We start from the raw sequence: 26,999 nt of genomic DNA on the forward strand, positions 1-26,999 counted from the left end.
GGTCCAGACGAAAGGGTAGCCTGGAGACTTTGGCATGTACCCTTGGAAGTCAGGATTCATCCTTCTTTCGCTCTCCAAGCTATATCAGTTAGTGTAGGATCTTTAGGTTAGGTCAAAGTGGTTTCTGTCACATGACTGTGTGCGCGCTGATAAGACTTCCAGATGGGTTCCGTAGGCCTCACCCCATTAATATGGATTCCACTTATGTTTCCCATGTTCGTCTGCACTCTGCACCCACTAGTGTAACTTTTCTAACAAGGGTGTCTTTCACACAGCTATTGTTGTGCTTATCTCCACTTAGAGGATGGGAGGCTACTACATATGCAGTTCCTAGACAGGCAAAACTGGGAATTGTGTGCGCTTGGGGTAACAATGCATATATGACGCTGCATGTAGCTCATGTATGGGAAGCTTACTGTTGTAGTTGGGGCAGCTTGTTCGTGTGGGCATTTGGGTAGGGACCACCATTTAAAAACAGTGAAAGTGTGATGGACCTGTGGTTCACATTCTGCACATAACACGCCTGCACTGTTTCTATCCTTGTGTGGATGCACAAATACTGTGCTAGACATTTAGGCCCTCATTACAACCCTGGCGGTCAAAGACCGCCAGGGCTGTTTTGGAGGTTGTACTGCCAGCAGGCTGGCGGTACAAACTCGCGGATGGTGACCGCGCCGGAAGCACCGCGGTCACACCGCTGGGATCGGTGGTTTTCCGCCACGGTGGTCCCGGCGGTAGTAATCCGCCAGTGCAGCGATGCCCAGGGGATTACGAGTCCCCTTCCCGCCAGCCTTTCCGAAGGCTGGCAGGAAGGGGGGTCGCGGGGCCCCTGGGGGCCCTTGCACTGCTGCAGGGGCCCCCAGGCACAGCCGCACCACGCTTTTCACTGTCTGCACAGCAGACAGTGAAAAGCGCAACGGGTGCAGCTGCACCCGTCGCACAGCCGCAACACCGCCGGCTCCATCTGAATGTTAAGATTATTTTATCTAAAATTTGATCCAAAGGAGCTAGCCACATATAGGGGCAAAATCATAGGACAATTCAGGTACACCATATGTCAGAATCTGTCCATGTCTTTATGTGGCCTGGGTCCATCATACAATGGGGTAGCAAATTCTAGAGGTATGTTTTCCACCATTAACCTGCTCTGATGGATGAGAAGATGTGTTGGGATCCCCATATGATGTAGTACCAGATGGCAAACTCTCCTGAAACACTATTTCTGAGTGTGTTACAGAACACTGGATGCAAAAGGTGATTGGCCATATGCAAAAGGTATGACACATGTCAATTGTGGGGTTTTTCTACCTTTGACTGCCATGATAACGAATAGTAAGGGGAACTAGCATTACGTCTTTGCCTATCCATAATGGTTGTCTCTCCAGTGTTTGCTGCCTGAAATGCCTCATAAAATAACTTACCAGTCTTTTTCCTGTGATATATTTTCCTGCCTCAAACATGTATTAGGGGCCTTAGAATGATGAATCACAAAGCATTTTCTCCTGGATTTTTAATGTGCTCATTGCCCACTCAGTTACACATGTGTCCCTGATTTAGATCTAAACACTTTTCACTGCGTCATCTAGTCTGAATGTTAATACAGTGTCATAGGAAAGTCCTACATTTTGTGTACCTTTCAAACTGTAAGTCAGAATCTGCTCATGACTTTTATGTCTCCAAGGACCATCAGAAAATGGTGCCTGATTCCTCAGGTGTGTTTTCAGACATTAACCTGCTCTGATGGATCAGGAGGAGATGTGCTGAGAAACACAGAAGATGCTTCTGAATCCTCTATAAACTCTGCCTGGTCTGAAGGTTGATATTTTGCCCCGATGTTGGATGAGAATCTTAGAATAGATGAGCGAAGGTCACGCCAAGTGCGATTTCGGTATGTACATCACACTCTGAGCCATGTTCTGGGCCACCTTCAGGATTTCCACAAATACACTGTTGCAGCTCTGGTTGGTGAGGATGGTTTAGCTAGGAGTGTGGGCATCTTTGATTTCTCTATCTAGTCAGGCAAAAATCAGAAAATGTCAGTGTACAGGTAGTGGGTCCATGTTTTCCCATGTTATCACTATGCAAAGTGCAGTAAGAAAGTGGAAACTTCCTTCTGGATATCTACTTTCTGATCCAGGATGTCCCTAGGAAGGACATCCGGGAATTGGAAAGGCATGGATAAAAAGGCTGTATCCTTTGTCAGTAACCAAAAGGAGTTGCAGAGGGCAGCAGCATGGAGAGGCAGAACCAGGCAGAGTGCAGGGACAGACAGTGATCAAGCTGCTGTGGCTGTGGGCGAGGCAAAGGTGGGTCGGCCGTGCTGGGGATCATTGTGAGCTACGAGCAGGACGCGGAGTGGATAGACGCTCAGCAGCAATTCTGCCGCCCCTTGTTGGCCAAAGCAGCTACGAGCGATAGTAGGATTTGGACGCTATTTACTTTGCATAATTTTTCCAAAAAATCCTTACTTCCTTACTTAGCATTGTAGACTACCTCCATAAATTCTCTCATTTAGCGAAGGCTACCCGATTCAGATAATTATGTTACCATAACTGGTAATCACGAATGTAGATATAAATTGGGAATAGCGTGCAGAAGCTATTTGCTGGTCTTCCGGTGCAAGGATACCCGTAGCAGAAGAGGTGTGTTCTTGAGCTCTTTGACGCAGGCATAACACTATCTAATTATAAAATCAAACACACTGAACATAATTTTCCATACATTTATTACAATTATTTCCACATACCAACTTTCTTTAAATATTAGCCTCTATTCAGTCTCTCAGAATGTGATTATTCTGGGTATTTTTGAATTGTAATGGATTATAGTCAACGACCCAAAACCTGCAGGATGCATCATGCCATTATGTAGGACATGTGAAGGTACCATAACAAGTAACAATATTAACAGCTGTAGAATTACATTTTAGTGTGAGAGTAAGGTTATACATATAGAGGTCAAGGAAACACCTAGAAGATGAGCACACGGCTCATATATCCGGTACATATAGTTCATTTTGACTCCAGAAAACCTCTGTAACTCATCCAATGTGAATTAGGTAAAGAAAATCAGAAAAGGAGTTAATAATGATAAGAAAATTGCTCAGGAAGATCCACAATAATTCTATTCTTGATGTTTAAGTCAATTAAACATAATTATATTTATAAATATTTAAAACAAGTGAACAGTCATGCTGATGCAGGTATTGGGTGTGATTTGTTTTTGGAAGCGGATGTAGCCATGGTCTTAAATTATTGTGAATTATTAGAATAAAGCCTAAAAGATATTTAATAAATACTATTGACTCTACTGTTTTTAACATAATTATTTTAAAGTCTGACCCAAACTAAGGGATGAAGAGGATAAAGTGTTAAATTGTGATGGAGAGTGGAGCAGATGCGACCCACACACTAATTTCAGCTGCTTTTGGCTTCTATTCTGTGTTCCTGCAGCAAGAGCCAACCTACCTGGCCCGCTGTTAGTACCCGGCATTCTCCATCCAGTTTGACGAGCGCGTCTTGCTGGGCGACAGGTGCCTCAGTGGTACGCGGGAGCCAATGTTCACCATGGCTAGGACACCCCATACCATGCCTCGCTGCCTTAGATGGACAGTATCTGTGGGACAAGATACAAACAGAAGATAGCGCAACTGTTTGTTAGGAGCATTCAGCGCTGAAGACCCAAAGAAAAATTCCATCACCACCTAGAGCGTACAACACCGGTTCAGTGAAACACAAGTGCCTATTTTGGTTTGTTATATTATGATGGATGCTTAGAAAGTTATGCTATTCTGGAAGATTTGTACTATATCAAGGTAACATCAATATGCAAAATTTGCCTCGGTGACGAAAAATAGACTCCATCTAATACCCGATTCCATTCCAACAAAATGTATAATTTTTCCTTATTTAATGTAGTTCACAAGTAAACTCCCAACTACTATTTGCACAAGGGGCGAAAGTACAAGCACTACTATGTCCTAGCTGAAACAATGTAACTATAGTATGTCTCCTTTCAAAATATATATTTTTGTGCCCTGAAATATCATTCTCTACCACTTTTGACAGGGGAAGTTGTTTCTTAGAAAATTCAAGAAGGTCAGGAGGCTGCCTCCTCATGTAAAATAGAAAGGGCGATGGGCTTTAAGAAAAAAGTAGTGAGTTTGCTTTGAAGGTAAAGGACAAAGAGTTAAAAGAGTTGGAATCAAGGAAGGGGTTCGTCTCTCACATGTGTAGGGTGCCACTCTGGCTGAGCTCTGAGCTATGACCCCAGTAGGGCTTGTATGAGAGGGCCTCGGAGCGCGAAACCCTCCCCAAAAGTTGCTATCCTTCTGCCTAGCAGGAGTATGTGAAATCTGGAACTTTAAAGATTGTGTAGTTTCTGCCCAGGTTGCCAACCTTGGTTGCCCTGCCACTTCTTTGTCACTTAGGAGGTGTGTTTAGACAGCTCTAGGTTCTGCATTAAAAAGATGCATGGTTACAGTTCCGGCCCCAACTCCAATATTTACCAATTCGGTACTCATTTGACTGCATATCTGTCTAGCACACACTGCTGCATTACCGGGCTTTCGTTGATTAACCCCCTTTTTGGAGTACAGGCACACCTCACCTGCTGTCCCTCTGGCTCGGTTGGATTGCCTAGAACAGGGTTCTGCAAAGTCGGTCCTGGAGAGCCGGCTGGCTCCATGCCAGATTTTTAGCATATCCACATTTAGAAAAAGGATGTTTCAGAAACCTACATATTTCTAAATGTGGATATACTAAAAATCTAGAATGGACCCGGCTCTCCGGGACCGACTTTGCAGAACCCTGGCCTAGAACACAGATCATCCTGGTAGGTCCCTGTGTCTTTCCCTCCTCTAGCAAAATGGAAAGCATGAAACATAACACATGATCTCCATAGTGAATTTTAACTGCTAACAAATTACAACTAGATTTTCCTTGCCCGCCTCTCACACCTATTCCCCATCATACTGCTAGGCACTGAGCCAAATTACCACACCTCTTTGGCCACTCAAGCACCCCACCACCAAAAAGCTCCCCACATGAGGTCACAACAAACACACCATGACAACAGTGCACTTCCTTATGACGTGCTGTATAAAATGACCAATAAAATACAATACAATACCATTCTCTGAACCTAATGCAGACTATGCTTATCAGGTGATAAAACCTCAGAAAGAAGTATTGTTACTTCACATTAGAGTTTTACCTCCCAGGCAGTTTTACTTCCCAGTTCAGAGGTTTACAGATTACAATGGATAATTATGTAAACCTGTGCTTTCACCACACATTACAACCATAGGTCTTCTTGTTTCTGACTTGTTTTTCCATGCAAATTGCTCTAGTTTATACCTGGAGTGGTGTACAGAGGGACAAACATAATGTCTGAACACAAATATCACTGAACTCGGAATCAAAAATCAGGCGCAAACACCTTTTGTGCCAGACTTTAGAATTACAACTTGACGCAGAATGAGTTACCTGTAAGTACCTGTGTCTCCGATCCTCGCTCCCACTAGTCCCCGTAAAACTCACCTTTCAATAAGGGCTTGACGATGGGCAATAACTTGCTATTTGTGTCACCCGCTCTTCCTCAACACTGAGATACACTTGGTTGGCCAGATTGTCCAATGCCACTTGTACCACAGTTTTCAAGTTCTTGGCTTTCTTATTACAAATCAATGATATCAGATAATTTAATCGTACGGATTCAAAACAAGTTGAGAAAACAGCTCGCTGTCTGTGATAATTTGATGAATGAATGCCCATCAGAGCGACCACCTCGCGAGCTGTGGATCAAGGTTTGCGTTGGCGCAACTTCCTGTGATTCTGGGCAAATCACTTAAGGCCCTATTACGAGCTTGGCAGTCTGAAGACCACCAGACTCGCAGTCTAGATCGGACCTCCGCAGCGGACCGCTACATTACGACCCTGGCGGTAGGATCGCCCAAAGACCACCATCTCCACCAGGATCTTTAATCCCGATGGGATGATGGCGGTCATGGTTGTGATCAGCCACAGCGGCGCTGAAGTCAGCGCCGCCGTGATGATTACAACCATGTTCTCTGCCAGCCTTTTCATGGCAGTTCAATAGCCATAAAAAGGCTGGTGGAGAACAAGTGCAGGGGCCCCCACCCCAGCACAGTCAGAATGAGCACTGTCAGCTTAGTAGACAGTACACATTACGAGGCTGCCAGGGGTGCCCCCTGTGTGATGGCATTGGACTCCACCAGTCAGCCCAGTGGAAAACTCATAATGGGGCCAGTAGGGAGCCCCCAGCACATGGCGGTCTCGTCAACATTAGTTAAGCTGTCGGGTTTTTCTGACTGCGAATTCATAATCAGCCCCTCCACCTCCCCGTGCCCATGGGCAGTGCCTGGATACCCTCATGGGTGATAAACCACGCTATATAAATCTTCACTTTTTTTTTCTCCATCCTGGAAACTGGTGACACGGTGACACCTATTCACCGTTACAGAAGGAACACTGGCCGCTCTGTAGCCGAGTTCCCCATTGCCCTGCCCCTTGAGAGTGGATGTCCCTGCACAATGAATGGGTAGGTTTGTCAGAGCTGCTTTCTTGCTTCATGGACTTCCCTTCTCATTTAATGAAGAAGCTTGTAGGAACTAACGTCTTGGTGTTAAATATAGACAATCATTCAGTGAAGGTGCACTGCGAGTACTGTGCACGTCTTCATGGACTCTACCCATTCGATAACAATATGTGTGCATGAAAAATGGCTCAGACATAGAAGATTTTACTGACTTTTCTCAGTATGGTAGGAGATGCTGCTGTTTATGAATGACCTCAAGAAAAAGAACTAACCCATCTTCGTGCAAGCCACAGAAGCAGGTCAGAATGGACAAATTATGAATTGATCATATGCAAGCATTTTTACCTTCTTATTGGATCACTGACACACTATTGTTGTAAGGAATATCCCCCAAAATAGCAGAAAAAAATATTGTTTACCACAATACCTTCATCCTATATTTATAATTATAAGAATAAAAATATCGGGAAAAATATATCTTTGACACTAGTATCGTTTAAAATAAACACAATTTTGTATTTTTTAATATAGAGTTTAAAGTAGTAAATGTTAAATATTTTATTACATAACTTTAATATAATGTATATAAAATATATTTCACTGATTTAATACTATATACATAGTGTAACAATTAAAATATATTTTATATTAGAACATTTTATATTTTAACGTTAATATAAAAATATCTATTCATAGTAATAAATTTAACATATTAAATGTAATTTCATCATTTCATCTACAAATCTAAAATAAATATTTACTTATGTTAGACTATATATATATATATATATATATATATATATATATATATATATATATATATATTTCCGAACAAAGCGAGCCAAGAATTTCGACGCGCACTAGCAGCTGGTGCAAGGCAGGAGAGTTGGCTGAACTCTCGAAATATATGAAAAACAAAAGAAATGATTGCCACGCACTCCGCTCAGCCACAAAATAAATTTAAGTGGTTTATTCGGTGCAAAAAAGAAAAAGAACAACGCGTTTTGACTATGTAGTCTTCTTCTTAGTTCGACTGCATAGTCGAAACGCGTTGTTCTTTTTCGCACCGAATAAACCACTTAAATTTATTCTGTGGCTGAGCGGAGTGCGTGGCAATCATTTCTTTTGTTTTTCATATATATATATATATATATATATATATATATATATATATATATATATATATATATATACACACACACACACACACACACACAATTAATGCTATAAACTCTACACTAGCCCGTGCAACATTAGAGAACGTGTTGGATTTCAGGGGGGTAAAATGTACTATTCCCACTCCAGTCAATGCAACAGTATCGAAAGTGTTGGATTTCGGAAGGTTGAAATGTATTATTCCCATGCTAGTCTGTGCAACAGAAAGGAAAGTGTTGGATACCGAATGTGGGAAACATAGTATTCCTACTCCAAACAGTAGGGAAAGGGTTGGACTTTGAAGGGGTAAAATTAACTATTCTCACTCCAGTCTGTGGAACAGTAGGGAAAGCACTGGGGGGAAATGTACTATTCCCGCTCCAGTCAGCGCAAGTGTAAAACGGCAAAGATGTTAATTTTGCTATTCCTATTGCAGTCTAGGTAGGAGTAGGGAAAGTACTTCACTTCAAGCACATTACATATATAAGTAACACAATGAATGTAGAAAAAATATTAAAATATAAAAATTATCAGCATAAATGTATATATTTAATTAAAAAAATAAACACATTTTGCATAATTATTATTAATTACAATAATTATCAAAGAAATAAGTGTCTTTCATTTATTAACTTCCCGCCATTTAGCCCAACAATTCTAGCAGCTCGCACCAAACTATAACTTTATATATAAATATTTAATAATGTACATATTTCAAATTAATTTAATTGATTGACAATTAATAATTGTTAATTATTACTTAACTCCCCAGCCTAGAGCCCTACAAACATAGCAGACCCCAACTAAAATATAATTAAAATTAAATAGTTGATACTTAAAATATTTGACGTTCAATTAAATGATTAAACTACAACTAATAATTAATAAAAACTTCCCACCCTACACCGCACAAACCTAGCAGCCCACAACTAAAATATAAGTAAAATAAATAAGTATTCCATAAATGAAATAGGTTCAATCAATTGAAATAATTAACAAATAATTGTTATTTATTACTTAACTTACCTCCGACCCTAGCTGCCTACTAACCCAACAACCCACTACAACACTATACATTACTAAATAATTTAATAAAAATTAAAAATCACTTGAATTTACATACTATTTTTTTAAAAGGAAATAACACATAAACATTACACAAAAAGTTAATATATCAAAATAAAACAGTTATTTTAAAAACTATATTTTTAACTCTATATTCTTGAAAACGATATTAAAAATGATATTATTACCAACAAAAACTATATTCTTGTCAGCTATACTTCTGCAACTCTTTATCTATTGGTTTGTTTTTCTGTCATTCACATTTTTCAACCGCCCCCAGAAGCATGGGGCATCCCACTTCAGCACTGGCTAGTTTCAGTGTGAGCAACGGCATTCTGCCCTATGACAAGGAGCAGATCCTCACACAAAGTAGTTCCCTTCAGTGCCAGGAACTATTGTTACAGTGTGTGCTTTTTAGATCAAACAAATAATTTTGCTTTTAGTGATATTTTTTACATTGTCTGGGACATGGCAGCTTCTCCAACACTAAAGTCTGCAAAAAGGACTGACAAAGCCAAAAGGCTGGAAGCGACTGTCAAAATGATTGCCTTTGCCAGTGCTTGTTTTTCATTATCAGTGAAAAGGAGAAAAGAGAAAGAAGGGAGATATAGCAATACATTGACAAAGAGAGAAAGAGGGGATAAAACATGTGAGCTAATGTGAACTGAAGAGACAGGCATTTTAGAGTGTTGGAAGACAGAAGCTTGAAGTTTAATCAAGATTAGGCCACCTGGGCATTCGGCAGACCCAGCATGTGACAGTGACAGGTTATGAAGAAAACCTTCGCACCGTTTCTTTTGATTAAGTACTTGATGTGAATCGGGCTTGAATGCCAAAGAAAATAACTCCAGGCTGTGCCTGGTTCAGCTGGAGTCCATTCGGGTTCAACCATGATTTCGGTTCATTGGTCACCTCCTAAGCTTAGCATAAGAACTGCGTCTTGAATGATGCTTATGCCTTCGTCCAAGCAATGGTTGCCTATCGATGTTAAACGAACAGGAGTATAGGGCGCAGACCTGTATCCAGAAGAGCTTTCCTCTGCTGCAGGTGGACCTCACAAAGCTACTCCCACCAAGCGCAGTGAAGCAAGGTAAGGAAACAAGCTTTAGGTGGTACCTCGCATTTGCATAAAACTACTGTACATGATCCGAAAGGGGGATTTTTACAGCAGAGCAGGGTAAACAGTAGTCTGCTTGGGGCTCTGTTCCAGACCAGACTACACAAGTAAGGGTCTGGAACAAGCAGGATTAAAGTGGAGAGCCTTCCATCAAACTATGCAGGAATATCCCACAGGCACCCAGCCAGCGACAAAATGATTCACACACTACAGGATGCCCAGTAACAATAAGAAAGGTCAAGGTATTGCATGCCCATTTGAAACAACTAAGAAAATCAGATGTCCTCATGTGTAATTGGATTTAACGTATTAAAGCTTTAAGACTCTAATCCAATTATGTAATTTATTTCCCTTTCCAAACAAATGTCTGACCTGGACATATTTGCTTTCAGGCATTATTTTCCCTTCTTTTCAAGTGGGCCACCTGGGCAAAGGTCTGTGGCAGCAGGTGTTGGAGAAAAAATAATTTTCTCTAAATGTAAATTCTAAAGTAAATGAAGACCTACTGGAATTAAACTAAACTACAGCAATCTGTTCTACACTATTAATCGCTCAGCTGCAGAGCCATGATCCTCGAATCCCCCAGTGAAATTAGATGTGGCCACGTTTTCCTTAGGAGCAATGACATTTTGGGCCAGTTTTTGTGGTCCAGTGCCTCTTGGGGCAAAATAAGGCAGATTCCTCCATTGGCCATAATACACGAACAGCCCTGTAATTGTTTTAATCAGTATTAGCGGCCCACCCAAAAAACTAAAGCAAGCGGAGCAAGACTCCAGTTGCAGCCAATCCTGGCCTTCGTTAGCCGGTGACTTTTAAGACGTGCACGGTCCGGTGCAGTTTTCAGTCTTGAATAGGGACTCTGGGAGGGCGTACATAAGCTTCACTTTATAATCATGTTGCAATTATACTTCTCACAGAAGTGCTGCGCCCTGGCAAAGAAACTGCAAAATAAAACTCTTAAAGGATGTGGGTTAGAAAGCACTTCTCTACACACTATTTGGAGCTGCCCCCGCATCCGTACCTTCTGGGATACTGTGGGAAACTCGCTGGCGGGAGCAACGGGCGGCCCCTGAATCTGCAACCCAAGTTGGCAATACTGAGGATTTAGGACCCAACAGGTCATTCCCACTATCAGAAATTGTTAGTGAATTTAGTTGGCCAAGCAGGACATTGCACGGAGATGGGGCTCTAGGCTTCTTCCTACACACCCAAATTGGGAAAGGCGCGTGGAAGTCTGTAGATTAACAGAAAGGGAAGTCTATAAGGGAAGAGGGTGTCTAAGGACATTTGAGAAAATATGGGGAGCTGGGACCCACATGATGATTGACGGAGGGTAATCTTGGGCAATACTTCACTATACATAAGTAGGAATGGAGAATGGGAACCTTTTATCGATAAAGTGAAACACAGGATTGGGAGATTGAGGAGACAATGTGCTTACAAGTACATGAGATATTAACATGAAACAAATGCCTTAGTGGGTAACTCACTTCCGGGTTTCGAGAAGGCTGGGTGGTTGTTGTATTGTTAATTTGTACTTGTTAAAATAATAAAAATATAAGAAAGAAAACTGTTAGGAGTGATTGTCCCGAGGGGTAGGTTGGCGATGAGGTGGTGGTTGGTGGTGCTCTATGTAAAGGATGTTGGCACTGGTGGGCCACAGGAGCCTCCACTCCAACAAGACTCCTGTGGAAGAAATTCCACAGGAGCGTAGATACCACGGGTACCATTGTCAAGTCTTGGAAAGTGAGACTTGGCCTGATGGGAACGAGTCAAGGGCAACGGGAGATCCTCTCATGGAAGTCTTTGTAGGACAGACAAAACAACACAAACAAGCACTGGCTTAGTCAACTAATCTGGCGTACACTGTGCAAAGAGAGTTATCTGGATTTGACTTTAGCGGGGGGTTGGGTGACTGCAGTAAGGGGTTCGGCAAGGGTCTGAGGTGTAGCCCCTACCAGGACCAGAGATGATGATTCTGCTGCTGACACATCTCAGCTGGCTCTGTGACCAGTAAAGAACTACTTTATCAAATCAATAAATTTGGGATGTGAAGTTAATCGCGTGGTGTAAAAACATCTGCGAAATGCCATGGCCATGCATTGATTACATGAGTGCTTTCAACATATACCGAGCTGCCTGCAGACAGATACAAGAAATATCCATGTCAAGATCCACGTTCTATTGATGTTAAAAGAGCAGAGCGCCAGGGAGAAAGCATTTTTAGCACCTGGTGAAAAAGATTCAGAATGAACCACCCAGGAATAGTAAGTCTGCATGTTTAGTGGATACAGAAGCATATTAAATTAAAAGGAAAGTGCTCATTCAAAGGAGTTTAAAAAATAGATAAAACTCGAAAGTATGGACTATATACTTTTGTTTAGGAGGGGCAGGAAGTAGAACTCCATTGGAGGATAAAAATGCGCTCTGGCTGGTAAGGAACATCAGGGGAGAGCAGCATGTTTGGGGAAACAACCTGCTAATTAAACCTCAGGACGCTTTTTGCGATAAACAAGGTGCTTATTACTGGTTTCTACAGGAAATGTATATTTATCTGCCGTTTTCTAGGAATAGTGTTGCCTCTTCTGAAATGAGAAGAGGTTTGTAAGAATACTGCTGTCCGTCTGTCTTTAACTGCTCGCTTTGCGGTTTGCCACCAAGAAGTCAGGTTTCGGTATTATGTCACCCTGCCTGCAGGCCTATGCCTGCTGAGGTTGGAGCAGATCCTGGCACAAGACCTCTTATTGTCGAGAATTTGAACAAGATCTCTCCTGTCACACATCCAGGGTCCTGTCTTGTTACAGACACTACTCTCGGCCTACTTTGCACAGCATCTTCTTTGGGGCGGGACGTGGCCCGCCCTTCCTCTGCTGTAGATTCTGCTCTCTGTGTGTTAGTCCCAATACTGCACCCATATACCTTGCTGAAGAGACAGTATTGGCCACGGTGCGTATAACTCGCGCGTGCAGATGCGACACAAGGACACAAAATGCACATTTCTTGATGCGTATGAGCGCTTCGAGCTCGATCTCAACACTGCAGCGTCGGCTCAAATGTCTTTTTTTGTGTGTAGACACAAAATCTATGAATAAACAGGCTCGAAGGCCCTCCAGTGACGCCGGCCTCCCTCGTCCCTAACAGGAAACGCGAAGCACGTGGTGGACGCGCCCTGACTGCACGTGGCCTCCCCCAGGAACCACTATCTACCTCACCCACATAATCTGCTGGTCGCGTGACCGCAGCAGATAAAAGCAGGCAGACCCCCGCCTCTTCCACGTCCATCAGAAAAGCCCCCCACCCACAGCTGGAGTTCTGCAAAAAAGTCACCGCCGGCCGTGTGATCCTCGACACCAGCCCTAAAACTCACAGGGCAGACCTGCTGTTTTTTCCTGCCCTAGGTTCAGGACAGAGATGATATTTTAAACTCAAGCTGCCAAGTTGTACAAAAAACAGAAAAACAAACACGCACACACGTACATACACATGAACTTACCACTGATCACGAATCGGTTTATGATTTCCTGGCCTACATCTGTGCTTATGATAGAATATTGTTGTTGCAACAGAAACCTCCCCATCACCCGGCATGCTTCATTCGACCCACCTCCCCCGCCTGCCCTGCAATATCCTCAGATTCATTTTTTTTGCAATTCAACATGCTTAATCCTCTGTGTTTCATCCCAGCACATTTGAAAAGAACAATTAGATTATATTGGATGCAGACGCAATCTGTTAGCAATGTGCGCAAGTTCAGTGGACAGGGCTGCTGGTCTGTGGAGGGGATCAAGCAGGACCCTCTGGGCTTTCACAGGCTTACTCCATGTACCCGGCATTATTGTGAGGCTCCCCGACCATTATCACTTGCAACCAGTGCTTAATTTGAGCCGGTGGAGAGCACCATCACTTATTATGGGGCATTGCAGTTTATTTTTCTGCATCAGATGTTTCCAGAGTGCAATTGAGGTAAAAATACACAGATCACAAGAAAGAGGGCAAAACCGTCACTAAAGGAGAAAGCAAGGAACTGCAAGGAGAGAAAGGGGCGGGGAGCGTCTGGTAGTAGACTGAAGACTACCATCCTTGTTTGCCAGCTTCTGAGCAGAGCTTTAGGACCTCTTTCTTGCACAAATTAAGCACCGCTTGCAACTAGAATGTCTTAGTGTTTGAAGGGAGAGTTTTGCAGACCTGTTGGTCATGGAACCCCTTGGTAGAGCCTGATCAATTACAAGTCTTAACCATCATCTACAAAGCCATCGAACGGGCAACCAGGCATAGCTCACCATCTCCAAAGGCTCTCGGCACACCAGCCGCAAGAAGACCATCAGACTGGACGCAAAGAAGTGTAATCCAATGTACAAAAACAAGGCTCCAGGCCTTCTCTATCTATGCAACTATGATCTAGTACAACATCCCCATCAGGAATGCCCCGATCCTGCTCCGGATTAGGAAATGGACATCTCTTAAAAGAACACAGCATCATGATGCAGTAACAATCCAATAAGACACTCTGGGTGGGTCTTTGCTTTCAACCCTCTACAGCACTACGTTATCTGTCAGTTAGGTTTGCTCATATAATACAACATACATGCAAACAACTGTACATAGCCAGGTCAGTGATGTTGACAATGAAGGTAGAACAGTTAAGATGCTGTAAACATAGGTGGCAACAGGATACAGGCGCCACACAAATGAAAAGTCTGAAAAAATATAGTATTAGAAATATTCAGTATGACCAGGGTACTTTTCAACATTGATGATAACATGTGTATGTCTGTAGTAAGAGATGAGGGTACATTAAAGCATTTGGACATTTGGGAAAAAAGTTTCAGAGACAAGAAGACATAAAATAGTGCCCCCCTGGGTGGAAAAGGGTAATCAACTCGATATTGAGTCAGGTAGAGTATGTATCCAGTTCCATGAGGATACAGGGTAACCTACAACATCAGCTTGTTTCTTTATTATGTTTCTTTTTCTGATAAAATGATACTGGAGCAGTGGTGTCTGCAAATAAACAGAAGAAACCTGTATTTTATACTGCACCCTTTTTTTTTGTTTGTTTCTATTTCATGCTGCTAGACACCCTTAGAAATTAATTACTATCAAAGCATGTAGAGCTACGAAGGAAGACCCTAAAAAGAACAGTGTGTGTACCCTAAAAAGACAATCATATATGTGCGCTGAACTTCTGGGTGAGGCAGCAGCTACACTTGACCAGAGTGTGGTGGAACTGAGAAGAACCTTGGAATAAAGCTAACAAGACTCGGGGAGACCGGTGCTAAGGATGATTCCTAGTTTGGTGGGTTCCAGAGTAGTCAGCCAGAAACAGCCCCCTATTGTGGGTAGCTGATGGGTTCTCCAGCACCAAGCCTTGTCCGCACATGGACTCCCTCATCGTTTGATCTCCTGCCTCTCTTCGCCAGGCTCTGATCTCTTGAGGGAAGCACCTCAAAATTCTGAAACCTTGGTGACAACAGCATCTAAATGCAACCGCTTCAAGAACACTTGACATCTAGACTTCTCGGTGACAGCACCCTCCAAAACTGAAACCTAAGGGGCAGCATCTCACATACTAAAAGCGAGGGCCCCCAAAATACTTGTATTTAGCAGACAAGACACCAAATTACAAAACCTCTGGGATGAAACTCCAAACAACTCTCTGACAACATCTTTAAAACAGAGTCCTAGGCACAGCTGCCTAAACATTAAAACCCTAGAAAGAGCCCTCGTCACAACAAAACTCCTGGGACAACGTCCCATGTTTGTTTTCCATGTGGAGACATGTTCCCAAGCTAATGACAGCTACAACGTGGTGCACTCACAATGAGCTGTCACTTAACGTGCACCCCTGAACACAGCACTTGTAATAGAGGAAGGACGTGAGGACCTGGCAAATGTCGTCATGCACACTGACGAGGATGTGAAACGGAATCAACACAGCTCTGCTGTGTTATTGTTGTGCACGTGCGCCACCGACAACGTGGAGCCCAAAGCAGAGCTCCTATCAGATAGACTGGTGCATCCTATATCTAAGTAGGTCAATTATTCAAGAAAAGCTAATAGCAACAATAATGATATTTTGTACAACGCTTTATGCCTCACGCCTTTAATTTCTAAGCACTGTAGGTGACAGGTTTTTCTATTAGTCTGTTTCATAATACTCAGGTTACCTCACTCAGGAAGATGAAAGGCTGACGGCATTAGCGCTTGGGATCTCAGTGTCAGTTTAGGTATCAACACTGCGCACTGATTACGTCTCTTCACATCACATCCGGGGTATGGTAGTGACAGGGCGCGCGGGCATCTGGAGGCTCCAACCCAGGCCTAGTGCAGCAGTGACCCAGGGAGAGAGGGGTAATTACATTGAACCCCAGTCTGGTTCTCAGCCAGAGGGCCACACACATCTGGCCACGTGGGAGGAAGGTCCGAGCCAGTCCAGCGCTGACCGTCCTGATGGGGAGGACAATAGGTCCTTTGTATCTGACAGGCTGGAAGGAATGGAGCAAAGTCAGTCCTACTGGGCAGGTTTGACACGGGACTGACTCCGTCCCAGGCCTGCTTCTCTTTTCGAGGCAGGAGACGTGCCTGAATGGCCAGAGTCTCGGAGAGGCTAGCAGGGCTGGTGCAGTCATGCTTGCTGCATTACAGACTCCGCCCCAGCCCTAGCAGGCAGTTCAGAAGCACAGGTATGGCCTCTGTGCGTTGCATCTGCACCAGGATTATGAAACCGCTGTAAAGATCTGTTCTACTCTGATGACCACAAACTTGAATCCAATATTACAGCTCAGTCGGTTAACGAGCTGACTGCAGAGATGAAACCTGCATGTTACAGGATGAGAGGTGGAAACGACAATAAGTACTGCCCGGGGTTGCAGGCACCTGCTGCAGGCAGTGTCAGCACGTGGTGCATTTCAATCTCAGTCAGACAAATCAGTGGGTTATTGCACCCGTTGCGTGCATCTTTGAGCAATCTGCATGCAACCTATTCTAATCTGATGGGGTCAGTTTATTCTCTCATGCCTGGGATGTTGATTAAATGAGTACCATCAGGAATAATAATATCATAAGAATAAGAAACAACACGTGTCTAAATAGTTAGGAAGTGATGATACAAAAAAGTCACTTTTAGAAAGATTCACACTTCTGTCCAGATGTTTCTTCCTAGTGTGTGAAGCAGGACTGCATTCCATGTAAAGGCCCCACTGAGCGCTCCACGGCTTGATCTGTGTAGAGGTAATTTATAACGGTATTGTTGTGGCAGTCTATTGTATAACCCCCGGTATGGGTGTAAGCAAACTGTAAATACTCTTCTTTATTAATGGCCTCTAAACAGATCAGGCTGTGGAACGCTCTATAGCATAATAAATACTATTACAATACAATACGATAATGAATAAAGAACAGTTACTGAAATAAAATGCAAACGTCCTAAAGTCATGTTAAAGTGTCATCTGCAGTACAAATAATGTGGGGGAAGTAATTGATGGTTGAGTGGAGGCACCTCAGAACATAGTTTTACAGGGCCCCACCCTCAGCAACCCTCAAAGGGCCACACCCTAATGTAAGCACTTGGCAGCAGCAGGGACCAGCAGGGATTAATCTGAGAAGTGAGCTCCCTCTGCACAGTATCTGTGATTGACACACTGTTGTTAACAGGGCTGCAACAAGGACACTTGGAACCTAGCAGTAATCCCCCCAAAGGGGAAGCACTCAAAAATCAGGTCCAGTTTTCACACTGGTCAAACAATTGTTAGATGAACCATGGGCTCGAATGTCCCTAAAGTTGAGATGTAGTTATCCATGTTCATGTAACGTATAATAAGGAGACTTATATGCCATGGATTAAAAAAACATGATGACGTTTTAGTCTTCAATTCTTAATTGAAACAACAGACATCGACAGCCCAGCCAACGCGTTTCGTCCCCACAGAGGACTTCATCAGGAATTGTGGTCTTCTTGTTCCTACAGATTAACCAAAGCACAAATGTTTCTTAAAAGCATATTAAATCCCTATAAAAACTGCTGCACTGCTACAAAACCACCTCCCCCCTCCTTTACCGCCTCCCAGGGAAACGCCTGATGTCTGATACAGGCAGTCCAGCTAGCCGGACAGTACTTATTTGACATAGAAAAAAGACAAACAACAGAACACTAAATGGGGCAGGGATTACCACTTATTGTAAAACCACCGAGGAATGCTCCTAACACACTGAGGCCCAAATTCCAGGTGTTTGTGTTAAGAAGAAACCATCAATAAAAAAAAGAGCCAATGCACATCTACCAGAGATTCCAAAGAAACCTTTCAATCTTTAGGAGTAACAAGTGGTCTCTGGGGATCGAAAAAATGAAACATCAACAGACAGTGCATAGCTGCCAAGTTTTGATTTTGCTGATATGTGACTTTTTCATGTTTGCTCTCTTCTAATGAGTGATATTTTATGGGCTTATGTGTGGGACTTTGAGGTGACACTCTATAGCGAGCTCCACCACTGACAACCGAATGCAAGAATGCAAGACACCAACAACAGACATTGACACCGTTGTCCTCAGGACCATAAATGGTCGACACCGTGGCCACTTCCAGCACGAAGGGAGAGCATCGTTTCTGTGTGCCCTGCTAGCACCGGCTAGCTCCAGGTCCACTGGTGGTAGTACTTACACCCTTAGGTTGAAGGCAAGGACAACCTCTTCCTGTCCCTGTGCAAGCACCGGCTCCCTACTGGAACCACAATATCGCCTGCAGGCATCTGCAAGCTTTGGTGCCACTGGCTGCAGCTTTCTAAATGAGGCTGAGTTCTTGTTTTGAAACAGATCAGCCAGTGTTTTGTAATGCTTCTTCAGAGGCACCCCAAAGTAAGACACAAGTATACTTTGCAGAAGTCACTGACAAAAAAAGAACTGTTTGAACTGCACAATCCTGACAAGGATATTAGTTTTAAGTTGTGCAGTATGGGTGCATAGCGGCATAATTCACCGATGTTCTTTATCTGAAACAGTATACTTTAAAAAACATATAATGAGTGTTTATGGTAGTCTTCTCAATCAATGCCAGAAAACATGGTTGTTAATTGACACCGTGACTGGAAACCCAGTACCCAGGTCAGTGGTGTAACAAAACTTAAGGCCCCCCCCCCATGCAAAAGTACCTGTAGGGGACCCCTTCCCACTGGACTCCGTCAGGGGCCTGCCGCCCATGCACAATGTACTGGGCTGAGGAGACCCTCTAGAGCGCGGGGCCCCCCGCACCGTGGGGGCTGCAGGAGCCTTTGTTACACCACTGACCCAGGTGTGGTGAAGTGAGGAGTCACCCTACCCCTATGCTTATGAGATTATTCAATGTGACATGTAAACTTTGCAGCCAACCCCTGGGAAGTTGGTGCAGGAGGTGCATGCTTTCGGTGTTAATTTGTGGTTGCAAAGGTGAAAGGTAGTGACTAGGGTGACCACTTGTCCGTAAAGTTCACAGGCCGTCCTCACCCACGCTCACAAAGCAGTGCACAACACTGGACCAGAATACCTCAACAGACGGGCTCTCCTTCTACACCCCGACCCGACAGTTCCGCTCCGCTGACCTCGCAACCATCCCACGCATCCGCAGAACTACAACCGGTGGCAGATCATTCTCCAACCTCGCTGCCAAGACGTGGAACTCTCTTCCCACCCACCTGCGTCAGACCAAGGGCCTCCTTACCTTCAGGAGACTTCTCAAGACCTAGCTGTTCCACCAAAAGCAGCAGAAACCCCACCCCCGTCAGCGCTTTGAGACCCTCACGGGTGAGTAGTGCGCTTTACAAATTCCTTGATTGATTTGTGCATGGGTGGCACCTTGTTAGTGCCAGTTTAACACCAAAATATAGCTATAAGCAACAGAAAGGTGACCAGTCAACCTCTGCAAAGGGCCTTTCACTGAACAGAAACGTGTTGCTGTGTTTTTCATAACTTGTGAACTGCTTGAGCTAAGCTCTGCACATTTTGCAGCAGATGATGCAGTATGTGGCAAACCTATAAATATGCAAAAACCGTCACAGCCACACAACTGCAGAATTCCAGCGGCCCTAGTTTTAAGTAACATTTCCTATACTCTGATTTAAACACTCACACACCAGTGTCTCTGTATAATATGTGTGTGATTTAACGCACTCTGGCACCCTCTTCTACCCTGCATACTTGGGATGAATAGAGCTGCAAAAGGAACTAAATACACATGAGAGCGGGTCTATGTCGTGAAGGGTAGCACTGGAGGGTGGCACTGATCGAATCCTTGGAGAATGAGGTTTTAGGGAGGAGCACAACAAATATTCTCACATCATCTGGCACTGGCATTAAAGTCGGGCGTGTCGGGGACGTAGCTATCATTCCTGCAGCCTGTGCAGTGCCCCAGACCCCAGGTCTGAACTATGAACAGAAGGATTTAATGTTATTGTAACCTGTGTTTCTGTAAAGTTTTTATCCCAACATCCTACCGGCCTACATAACGTGGCTGAAGTGCTCTAATCCCTGAATCTTCTAGTGCCACCCTGTAACCTACCAGACAAATGCTTCGGGCTAGAACCTTTGATAGATTTCCACTTTTAACTTGTGCTCTCTTTTCAACCTTCTCTCTGTCACCCTCAGCATCTTCCTGCATCTTTTTTCTTCCCCATCTTCTATGGTCTTGTTTTCTCTTTTCACTATCTGCTCTTTCTTTCAGCTGGCAGATCCTCACTTGCCCCACTCTTCTCCCACTGTTCACTCTCCCCCTCTTAGTATATAGCTCTAGCCTCATTTCTCACCATCATTTCCCCCGCTTTTTCACACTCTCCAGTAGTGCTACTGCCTGGGAACTCTAAGCCTATGTTCAGCAACCGAGCCCTGCTTCTGGCACCATCATTCGCGGTACCAGGGTGGAATTGTGAAAACTGATACTTGTGTCAGCTGCCAACTCTGCTTGGAGTGTATATGTTTGCTAGTTTGTTCATCTCTGAATCTGTCCGGCCATGTGTGAAGGTTTGCTCAACAATCCAATGTTAAAAAAAAAACTACAAAATATAAAACAACTTTGACTTGTACTTCTGTGAGCTGTCTATTTTATAATTGTGCAAGATCATCTGATGTGTCCATAAAAATGAACCTTTGTTCTGAATTTTTGTCCTGAATTTCGACCCTTTGTCCTGAACTTCGAACCTTTGTCCTGCATTTCTACTGTCACTGGCCTGAATTTGCCTTCTTACCAGGTGGTCACCCTAGTAATGACCCCTAACAAAGTTGAGCTTTCCATTACACTAGATCGTGCGCAGCACCTTACCACTTGACAACACATCTCAAGATTTGGGAATGGTATAGGGGGCAGGCTCTGACAGGGGGTACCCTGTTGAGACAGTGGCATAAGAATGGCCCTCACATCTCCACGCAATGCGGGGGGAGATCCATGGAGCCCCTTCAGCACAGTACCCTGGCCTGAGAGCTCCTGGGTGAGTCTGGAGGGGGGCCCTCCATGTACTGTGGGGGAGGGGGTGTCAAGTTTTGTTACACCACTGTGTTAAGACGTGGAACGTGTACGACAATGATGTGACACTTGGGTGTCCCATAACATTTAATGTTCTTACTAAACTGCATCTAGCCAATGCTTGTTTCTGAAACATTTTCAGGCTAATAGGCTGCACGGGTGCAGAGTTTTTACCTTCTGTAGGGGCCCTACATCTTTGTATACCATCATTCAAAAAAGGGCAGGGAAAGGATCTCCATAAAAAGAGCCCTGTACGATGGGGCCCGCTGGGCATTGCACCGCCCGCCTCGTGTGGCGTAGGGCACAATGATGAGGTATGCCACCTAGGTGGGTGAAGGTCTTTGTTTCCTCAATAATGTATTCCTGGTACCACTGGAGTAAGAAACAACCCCAGTTCATTTAGCTCGCTGCCCTAAATGTAGGCCTGGGCAGTAGCCAAAAGTCACAATGTATTATTATATGTTTAAGTTTGAGGATGACTTTTTATGGACCATATCAACCTGTTGTCTCCCTTCTTTTGAATTCTGAGGTTAAATGTGTCACATATGGCCACTAGCCACGTGGCAGGTATGCAATTACAAAGAGAAAATGTTGTGTTTCGTGACTTTAGATTGTCAAAAGTTACTCAAAAAATTCAAATTCAACGGGTTTATTCAATAACCTAGCCTTAAAAAATCTATATTGGTCAAAAAACGATGTATGCATTAGTAAACACCAAAACCATGCCATGACTTGAAGAGCACTGTGGGTTTTGATCTTAGAGCTTTCTTGACCACGGGACTGCAGAAGCTTTTTTAGGACGTGTCCCCAGCAAGAAGACAAAAACATTTTACAGAAAAAAAAAATTCACATAAAAGAATACTATTTTCAACACACAAAGCAGATGAGAATTTACTGGCATAGCTTGGCCTACTCTATGAGGTCCTCAAGCAATGTAAGGAACCCAATCACCTCACTCGTGGCACGCTGCCACCAGCTCCCGCTCACAGGCCAATTAGTACGAACTGCAGATCCTAGCGCCTAGCAACAGCGAATGAGGTTTTGTTCTCAAGAAGCCCGCTTCACCCCATTCCAAAGAACTCTTCAGCAGAATCTGTTGCTTGAAAATCGCAGTGTGTGTGGGGTGAAACCTTCAAATACCACTTATCAAGGCACTTGAGGAACACTAAACTTTCAGAAAACGGGCCTGGAAGACAGGCTGGGGACTATTAGATGCGGAGTACATCTTTGGGGCTTCGAGGGCACCACTCCTTTTAAATGACATACCCCTGACCTCACACTGAGCATATCGAGCATCAACCCAACAGCCTCCTCCGGCAGCTAGCATGGCTGTTCCCACATGGTACTGCAAGGTGGGATGGCTCAAATGTACAAAGGGATTAGCATGGTCATTAATTTGGAATTAAATAGCATCTCAAGCCTGGGACAACGATGGAAACCAGCAATCTTCACCACTGACCCTGCACACATACATACATATATATAGAAGTTGTTGCTACGATGTAAAACAACACATTGTAAAGGTCAGTGCATTGTCATATGTGTGGTGAAGGCTTGTGTTGTAAAAGCATGTGTCGAAACAACTGATAGTCGAGAAGAGCAGTACTTTCAGACATTGCATCAACAATTCATTGCACAGTTTCCTCTCAGTTTACAGTAGCTGATTAAATTAGCTGCCAGTTCTATTTTTGTTGGTTTCATTATTTCTCTGCCTACTCAAGTGGACATCACTCTTCTTAAAAGTCACTGTGTGCCTCCAATGTGCCTCCAATGGGGCAGACCCAGACTGTCTTTGGGGAAAACACACTTCCTGTTTCCAATCTTTGCTGACAGTGTACATTTCCCAATGTAGGATTTTCCCAGGGCCCTCCCAATTTCCACAGGTCCAGCCCTGTGGTGAGGTGGAATGCTTTATTGACAGAAATATTTTGCAAACTCTCGGGAGTGGCTCCCAGGTGAATGGCTCCACTCGCCACCACCCCAGCCCCCATACTTTCATCTGATTTTAGCCGGCAGTGTACAAACTTTTATAATGTGAGCTAAGTCTTGCATCAATCTACCCAGTGCTTAATTTGTAAATAAAAAGGTGCCGGTGCTCCAAGCTTCCCTCTTAAACAAGCGGCTGTTGCAATTAAAAGTGCGAGCACACAATACTGAGGCAGCGTAAACCTGAAGCCACCTCGGGTCTCTGCAATCCATTTACAGCCACCCCCTACCCCTTCAGTTCACTCTTGCAGCTTCCTGCGTTTCCCCTTTCTGACGCTTTTTTTGTTTTTCTCTTCCTCCGTCTTTCCCACATGTCTTTTGCTCGCAGTAAATGCTTGAGACAGAAAACTAAGCGCCGGGCCTCAAAAATAAGTGCCGGTGCTTCACATAGGAAACAACAAGCACAAATTAAGCACTGAATCTACCTGTATTTCAGCCTCTTTTCGCGTTACGTACTTTGACACACTGGATTAGTGTTTTTCCACACAAGGTGACAATATGCCACCACGATATCTAGCTGGCACGAACATACATGTGCTGTTTTCTCAAGAGTTAACTTTAGAACAGCTTTCTTTCTCAAATGGTAAACTAGGAAGGGTGTGTATTAAAAATAAAAAAAATCGAAAATTCGATTTGAATATAAAAATGCACACGCAAGAAACGTTTAAAATTGCGGGAAGTAACAGTAATATTAGTGAGAATTATGGAACGTTTGAAACCGAAAAAAACCTGCATTTAAACACACCGCTAATGCAGACCTTTAGCAGCCGACAATGTGACCTTGGGGCCTTAAGTATGGATTGCCTTGCTGATAACGGGCACCATAGAGTGTTAACGGTACAGCTGGTATCAGCCTTTTGTAGCTAAAAATGGAAATAGAAGGAAAAAGCACAGTAACAACAAATATTAAAAGTTCTCACTTTGCCTTTACCTCGTGAGCGTGACGACGTTTCACTTCTAAAGGTTTCGGGCTATATCAGTGGTACTCCAAAGCCACCCCTAAGATTGTACCCTGGACACAGCCCTGAGCCGAGCTTTTCCCACAAATTTGGGCAAAAAATGAAAAACCGATGGGCTGACCATATTTCTAGGCAATCGGCCTCCGATCGGATGCATGCACCCGTGTGCTCCTGACATTGTAGCCAGATTCCAAACCTTTGGGCCACCTTCAGTTGTGGAAGCCATGGTTCTGGGCCCATTGGTAGTCATAGCCCACGTGGGGCCCACCTGGTGTCACCTGCCTCTTGTGTGAATCTGTAGACTGCGCATGCACCGGAGCTCGTGGGTCTACTGACGACAATACCTGCGGCGGTGCCGAGTGTGAGAGAGGCGGTGCCGAGTGTGAGAGGGGCGTGGTGCCGAGTGTGAGAGAGGCGGTGCGGAGTGTGAGAGAGGCGGTGCGGAGTGTGAGAGAGGCGGTGCAGAGTGTGAGAGAGGCGGTGCAGAGTGTGAGAGAGGCGGTGCAGAGTGTGAGAGAGGCGGTGCAGAGTGTGAGAGAGGTGGTGCAGAGTGTGAGAGTGGGGGTGCAGAGTGTTAGACAGGCACTGGAGAGTGTGAGATGGGCAGTACAGAGTGTGAGTGATGGTACAGAGCGAGTGACGGTACAGAGTGTGAGTGACGGTACAGAGTGTGAAAGTGGCAGTACAGTGTTGGATGGGTGGTGCAGAGTGTGAGAGAGGCAGTACGGAGTGTTAGACAGGTGGTGCAGAGTGTGAGAGTGGAAGCACGGAGTGTTAGACACGCGGTGCAGTGTGAGAGTGGCGGTACAGAGTGTGAGAGTGGCAGCACGGAGTGCTAGACAGGCGGTGCAGAGTGTGAGAGTGGCAGCACGGAGTGCTAGACAGGCGGTGCAGAGTGTGAGAGTGGCAGTACAGAGTGTGAGAGTGGCAGCACGGAGTGTGAGAGTGGCGGCACGGAGTGTGAGAGTGGCGGTACGGAGTGTGAGAGAGAGGTGGTGCAGAGTGTGAGAGCGGCGGTACGAAGTGTGAGAGACAGGCGGTGCCGAGTGTGAGAGACAGGCGGTGCCGAGTGTGAGAGACAGGCGGTGCCGAGTGTGAGAGACAGGCGGTGCCGAGTGTGAGAGACAGGCGGTGCCGAGTGTGAGAGACAGGCGGTACAGAGTGTGAGAGACAGGCGGTACAGAGTGTGAGAGACAGGCGGTACAGAGTGTGAGAGACAGGCGGTACAGAGTGTGAGAGTGGCAGTACAGAGTGTGAGAGTGGCAGCACGGAGTGTGAGAGTGGCGGCACGGAGTGTGAGAGTGGCGGCACGGAGTGTGAGAGTGGCGGCACGGAGTGTTAGACAGGGGGTACGGAGTGTGAGAGAGAGGTGGTGCAGAGTGTGAGAGCGGCGGTACGAAGTGTGAGAGACAGGCGGTGCCGAGTGTGAGAGTCAGGCGGTGCCGAGTGTGAGAGACAGGCGGTACAGAGTGTGAGAGACAGGCGGTACAGAGTGTGAGAGACAGGCGGTACAGAGTGTGAGAGACAGGCGGTACAGAGTGTGAGAGACAGGCGGTACGGAGTGTGAGAGACAGGCGGTACAGAGTGTGAGAGACAGGCGGTACGGAGTGCGAGAGACAGGCGGTACGGAGTGTGAGAGACAGGCGGTACGGAGTGCGAGAGACAGGCGGTACGGAGTGCGAGAGACAGGCGGTACGGAGTGCGAGAGACAGGCGGTACGGAGTGCGAGAGACAGGCGGTACGGAGTGCGAGAGACAGGCGGTACGGAGTGCGAGAGACAGGCGGTACGGAGTGCGAGAGACAGGCGGTACGGAGTGCGAGAGACAGGCGGTACGGAGTGCGAGAGACAGGCGGTACGGAGTGCGAGAGACAGGCGGTACGGAGTGGTACGGAGTGAGAGAGCGAGGTGGTGGTGCAGTGTGAGAGTGGTGGTACAGAGTAGCAGTAGAGTGTGAATGGCGGTGCAGAGTGTGAGAGTGGAGGTGCAGAGTGTTAGAAGGGCACTGGAGAGTGTGAGATGGGCAGTACAGAGTGTGAGTGACGGTACAGAGTGTGAAAGTGGCAGTACAAAGTGTTGGACGGGTGGTGCAGAGTGTAAAAGTGGCGGTGCAGAGTGTGAGAGTGGCGGTACAGAGTGTGAGAGTGGCAGCACGGAGTGTTAGACAGGCGGTGCAGTATGAGAGTGGCAGTATAGAGTGTGAGAGTGGCGGCATGGAGTGTTAGACAGGTGGTGCAGAGTGTGAGAGTGGCAGTACGGAGTGTGAAAGAGGTGGTGCCGAGTGTGAAAGAGGTGGTGCCGAGTGTGAGAGCGGCTGTACGGAGTGTGAGAGAGGTGGTGCCGAGTGCGAGAGCGGCTTTACGGAGTGTGAGAGAGGTGGTGCAGAGTGTGAGAGCGGCTGTACGGAGTGTGAGAGAAGTGGTGCAGAGTGTGAGAGCGGCGGTACGGAGTGTGAGAGAGGTGGTGCCGAGTGTGAGAGCGGCAGTACAGAGTGTGAGAGACAGGCGGTACAGAGTGTGAGAGTGGCGGTACGGAGTGTGAGAGCGAGGTGGTGGTGCAGTGTGAGAGTGGTGGTACAGAGTAGCAGTACAGAGTGTGAGAGTGGCGGTGCAGAGTGTGAGAGTGGCGGTGCAGAGTGTGAGAGTGGCGGTGCAGAGTGTTAGAAGGGCACTGGAGAG

General features: G+C 45.2%; 1 protein-coding gene across 6 annotated transcripts in view; it reads right to left on the bottom strand.

Moving 5' to 3' along the window:
* The window catches only part of SLC6A9 (solute carrier family 6 member 9), a 443,088-nt gene that overhangs the window by 369,415 nt on the left and 46,674 nt on the right, over positions 1-26,999 (bottom strand). For 3 of the 6 annotated variants that reach the window (XM_069232783.1, XM_069232785.1, XM_069232786.1), the window contains exon 2: positions 3,468-3,615. The exons of the other annotated variants lie outside the window; for them this stretch is intronic. The gene's annotated coding sequence lies outside the window, so the exon portion shown is untranslated. The remainder of the gene's footprint in view (positions 1-3,467; positions 3,616-26,999) is intronic. 6 annotated transcript variants of the gene reach the window in all.

This window comes from Pleurodeles waltl, chromosome 4_2 (genome assembly GCF_031143425.1).
Source record: "Pleurodeles waltl isolate 20211129_DDA chromosome 4_2, aPleWal1.hap1.20221129, whole genome shotgun sequence".
NCBI lineage: Eukaryota > Metazoa > Chordata > Amphibia > Caudata > Salamandridae > Pleurodeles > Pleurodeles waltl.